Source organism: Acanthisitta chloris, unplaced genomic scaffold (assembly GCF_000695815.1).
Source record: "Acanthisitta chloris isolate BGI_N310 unplaced genomic scaffold, ASM69581v1 scaffold4334, whole genome shotgun sequence".
In the NCBI taxonomy this organism is placed as follows: Eukaryota; Metazoa; Chordata; class Aves; order Passeriformes; family Acanthisittidae; genus Acanthisitta; species Acanthisitta chloris.
The window spans coordinates 186,621-192,620 of NW_008670833.1; positions in this window are offsets into that span (position 1 = coordinate 186,621).

The following is a 6,000-nucleotide window of genomic DNA, read 5'->3' on the forward strand; positions in this document are numbered from 1 at the left end:
GCAATGGAGAGTCCACAACCTCTCTGAAGGCTGCATTTGAATTTGACAATATATTGGTATAGAATCACTGATCAGCCCTTTCGGGACAATGTATCACCTAGGGACAAACATTCACACCCTTCCAACCTGACTTTGTCCAAGTCATCCTTTTCCATGATACAAATTATCTGTCTCAGTAATAATATAAAATAAGCCTTTACGAATCTGTTTTCTCACTTGACAAGGGAAATCCCAGCACATGATCACCAGATCTGAAAACCAAACCCACTATCTTAGCTTTCACCTTGTCACTCTACAAAGCAAGATAAAATAAAGTCTATTTTACATGAGAAGTGCTGGATGAGATTATTTAAACATTATGAAGGAAGCTGGCTTCCCCAGACCTTAATCACTCATAGGCTTTGTTTCTAGATTAACAAACTACTACCACTTCTATTCTGAGGTCCTTTTTACAAATAGAGGCATTTATGCCATTCTCATAGGTGTATTTCTCGGTGGCGATGCCAATCAAAGCAGTTCTTTCCTATTTCGCTCTTATGGTTCTCTATACCTACTCTTGTGGCTGTGTAGTGGATGCAACCAGAGAATTGGGCAAAAAAATATATATGGAGAATTTTTCAGTCATTTCAGTGTTCATGGCACTGAAATGCCATGCAAAAGCACATAGCAGTCTTATGTTCAACACATGAAACTACTCAGGAAAAACACAGGGTTACTGTTCTGCTTTAGCTCTCCAAGAATCTTGAAAAGAGATGCAGCTGTAAAATGTCTGTATCTTTTGGAATAGCTGGATATTGCTTTATATTATGATTCAATTTGCCTAAAAATCTCATTCTCATTGTGCTGTGAAAGGCATGCTTTACAAGTTACAGCAGACAAGCTCACCACTGTGTTCATGAAATCCCAAAAGTATGAAATCTGACAGCTTAAGAGTGGAAGATTTCTAAAACCAGACACAAGTCCTAAATGTATTATATAGATTGAGAAGACACTATCTAATTTGCAATTAAAATAATTCCTTAGCTCTGCTAAGACACTCATGATATACTTCGTATTTACATCATGCTTTAGAGGTAGGAATGAATATTGCTCCAGCGCTATGCATCAGCAAATCCTTTTTTTTTTAAACTCTCAGTTCAAAATCAGTCTCCCTATTTGCATTTGTATTAGCAGGGAATCCCTCCCCAGCTGGCCAGTTTAATGCTTTTGCCAGCTGCTGCAATAAGCATCAGCAACACCAAAACTGCGGTCAGGATGTTTTCCCTCAGGACACTTCCTCTGACGCAGAAGCAATGCATTCAGGCACCAGTGTTTCTATGTGGCTCAGGCCAAGATGACCCCAGTTTGCTCTGCCTGCCCTCTGAAATGGTGAAAAGCCACGTGACTGTGCTCCTGCTGTGCCACATCCATGCTAACAAGTGGGATCTGTCAGCACCAGCTTAGTGGCACATTGACACAGCAGAAGTACCAGAGAAGCAACCATACATCTGTCCAAAATGCACCACACAGATATACCCATAAGCACCACCACCCACTGCAGGCTACCCTGGTCATTAAACCAGCTGGCTACTAGGTGTTTAAACAATGACGTGCTAGGGAGAAGTAGAGAGGCATGCAGGATTTGTTGAAAGTCAAAAGTCTATCATTTGTTATAGTGAATATTTTTATAATGCCATCACAGACCTCTAGATGCACAATGGGTAGTTCTGATTTTCCCATTTTGCAAACTCGTGGCAGTCTGTATCACAGGAATCTGAAGCCAAAACCAGACCTTCTATACATGATACAAATACTGTTCACACCTCAAAGAGCTTACTAGCTTAGCTCAAAGTGGATTTAACTATTTTTGTATTTCAGTGCTAAAGTTCATTCATCTCTCTACAGTAATAAGAACACAGACTGAGCTAGCCCTTTTTTATTGGCACCTCAAAACACTGTTAAGCAAGTAGCAAGTTAAATTTACTATCACGTTTTAAAGGCAGATACCTGAAAGCTGTGACTTAAACAAAAAGCCCCCAAACCAGAAAACCTCAACACCTTCTCTTTTTCCTCCTGTTTTTTTAACAAGGAAGTAGAAAACACAAGCAATTTTAGACAGGTACATGATGGCAAACATGCAATCTTCTACGAAGCATATGCAAAAGTTAAAGATGATACTTTTAAAACTAGCACTTTCAAAATGTGATTCTTCCTCTGTATTTTGCAAACGAAAATGTTATATACACATTCCTCCACTCTCTATTCTATCCTTATTTGATAAGGTTGGTTGCCAGAAAACAGTTGGCATGTTGCAGCTCAGGTTTCTTTCTGTCCACTTCAGAAACACGAAAACCCAGAGGCAGCAATTTCTTAAAAAAACAACCATGAGATTTTTCCACTGCAACCACACACACTTAGCTAAATAGCCAAAGGACTCATGAAAGGAGACAGATGATCCATTTCCTGTGATTACTCCTTCACACCTGATCACATAGTTCCTACAAAGAAACTTAATCTGTTTCAAGGAAACTTACTGTTTCATTGACAGACACTCCATCGACTATTTCACAAAGCCATTTCAGATAATTCCCTGGAAACTAATGCTCATAGCAATGGATTAGCAAGCATGCAATGCCAAAGATAGAAAACACAGTAATAGGCTTTGCCCTGTAGCTCCTGCATTACTTGAAGAGCTCTGAGGAAACACCCATCTTAAGAGTGAACTCTAGGTCCAAAATTTGGCTACGAGTTGCATGAGCTTAAAATTTAATCTGCTTCAATTAAGCAGCATAGTAACCACAACATACATTTCATAGCTGCTATAAAGAGTATTTTGAAACTTCTAATCCAAATTTCAACACTTGGACCTGGATTTGTCTTGGATAGAGATATGCTTTAATACTTGATTTTTATCCCATCTCATTTTCCTCCCCTACTTTCTGGCCATCACTCAAACAGGCATATTGTGTTAGCACTGCATGGTGCAGGAACGGAAACCAAACCAGGAAGTAGAAGATAATAATTACTGCTAAACCTTCTGCTTTGCCTGCAGATTCCAATAGCTCTTCCATTGTGCCCAGACTCTGGCCACTAACCCCAGGAGGAAAACTAAGGCGATCCCCAGACTCACTGCCAGTAGTCTTGTCAAAATAAATTAATGGTAAATTCAAATATCTCTTGCTTTTCTATGTACTTTGTCCACTGTCGCAAAGGCTGCTGAATGCAGCGCTTTTTTAAGCACACAGAGAAAGAGTATGAAAACAAATGCAAGACAACAGTGACCAACAAGGAAAAGAAGATAAACAAAAACAAAATGGAAAGGAAAAAAGAAGGGGGAAATGGCTAGCCTACCATTTTACTGAAAGGACATGAGGCTGCCAAATTAACATCTACCACTTGGTTTCATTAGCCAGACGACCCTGGACTGCAAGCTTCTGGATGACAAGAGAGAACTGATTCAAATCAACGATTTAATACGAGCAAACCTAACGTGCACTATTCCACAAGGAACAAAGCACATTTCCACTGACCACCTGGAACACAACAGTCAAGCAAGAGAAGCCTGGCATTTACATTTAAAAGCTATGCTAATGAAAATTGTTCTGAAACATTCAGAGAAGAAATAAAGAGGCAGCATCATACAGCCTATAAGCAGCCTATAACCTAAGTAAGACTATAAGCAGTCTGAAAAGGTGTTACCAGCCTCTTGAAATTTAGCAAAATGCTGAATGCATCAGAATTACATAAAGACGTAGTGGGTTTGTATGTTAGAGAAAAGTTTTGTGATAAGAGCTGAACAGCATTATATATTTTGGAGCAACAACGAAAACTGAATTGTGAACATTCAACTATTTTTAACCTTCTGTCCACATCATGCTAATGTATTAAGGAAGCAAAATGCGTTTTGATGATCTAGAAATCTGTTCACTGCGTTTAATTAATAATGTTCTGTAACACTGCAAGGAGCCCTACATCAGCATAATATGTAATATGCATGTTAACGAACGTGCAAGTAATAATTACAACTGGGAAATGGGCCTAAGTGATACATAATTCTTTCACCTACTGATAAACGGGTGTGATACAGTGTATTCAAAAGTGCTCTGCACAGGGTATCCAAAGAACAACACAGTAGGGGAAGTGTTTCTCTTGGGGTTTGGCTGAAGTTTTTTCTTTCTGTCAATGATACCAACAGATCATCCATTCACAAAAAAAAAAATTTTCCATAAAATATTTTGAGATCAATTCGAACCACTTTCTTCTAGCTTTCCCAGTACATCACTCACTTCAAAACCTGAAAAGCAACTTTTTACTACATGCAGAATAAACGGGACACTACATATACTGAATTAATGAAACCCAGGCACGGTTAATATTGCCTCTTGATGTTTCCAGCATAGGCAATTATTTACCATATCCATTAATTCAGTTAAATCTGATGAAGCATAGTTCCTACAGCATTTGCACCTCAATGCATACTGGATTCTTCACAGCGGTGACAACAGCATACATAAATGAATAAATACTAAGCCCCACTGAACAGTTGTCAGTAAGTTTCAACAAAGGGCCATCATTTTCCTCGCAAACTGAAAATGCAAATTTCTTATTGTGTATTGTGACAACAACAAGCAAGTGGTACAGAAAATCATCACACCACATTACACGACCACTGTGCAAGGTGTCTCAGATGCAAGGACAGAGTCTGAAAAGCCTACAAAAGAAATACTTCAATATTGCCTAGGCAAAACCAGCACATTTTTGTAGTGAATTGCTGGAAATGCCAATAATGAAACAAAACTGTCCTTACCAATGATGATACGGAATACTGCCAGCGTGGCATTGTATTGGCTTACACTGCTTCACCAATTAGAAAATTTACTGGACACACTTTCTTACATGAAGCATGGAGCAGATGGTTTAAAAGGTCTTTCAGATGTTTCTCAATACAGTGACTAAAGTGTTCTCTATCAAAACAAAACCATTTACAGCGGCCTGTGTGACTGAGAAGTTGTGTGGCATTTCCCTCTGCAGAATTCACAGACACTGGGCCAGATGGAATATAAACATCATCCATTAGTATGTAAATAGTGCAGTTCTCTTTTGCCTAGTGCTGATATTGATCTAACTTTCCTAGTGCACTTTTGTTCGAAGAGGAAAGAGTGTATCCAGTTCCTGATGTAAAAACTTCTCCAATGCACTAAGGAACCCAGTAGAAACACCAGTGCTAATCAGCAATGTTATATGCATGAGACTGTAAACAAGATACAGAGAGATAAAAAATATGTATACTGTGGATAACAAATGGATAACAATTTTGGAAAAAAAAAGAAAAAATTTGACGGCCTCTTTCTTAAGAAAACGTTGCTTGCTAAGGTGGATATGTCCTAAGGTATTTTCAGCTTGCATTCTTTTTTTCTAATGTTAAAATTGCTTTCAATTTCCACCGAGGCATCAAATAACATTCCTCAAAAATTTCCGCTTTCCCCTTTTCCAGTTTGGATTCCTCCCTCCCAACGAGCTGCTGTTATCTTGGAAACCGCAGCGATGATATGGCAACCACAGGGCATCACACAATAGAACTTTCGCAACTGCAGGATTCAGACCCTCGATTCAGCTTGACTGCTGTAAATCACTGCTCCGCTGACAGACTCCTGATACCCCTTCTGGCGCCAAAGCCAGGAAGGGCTTTTTCTATTCCACAGTTTATTGCAAGAAAATTTTTGGCACGTGTTAAGAAGCACAAACATAACGGGACAAGGCAGTGCTTATCAAAACCAAAACACAAGGAAGCTAAAATAAAGCCACAACATCGCTAGCCGAACGGCAAACGAAACGCGCTGCCCGGAGTTCAAAAGGTCAGCTCCATGGCAGTTTTCCCTTCGCTCTCTTTCTTCCCACTACTATTTCCAGTCACGCAGGGAGGTGCTGGCAGCAAGGCGGAGGGGGACGACGACACACACCTCACCAGAACCATCCCGAAAAGCAAACCGAACTCATCCAAAGGCCACGACCGCGGGGACC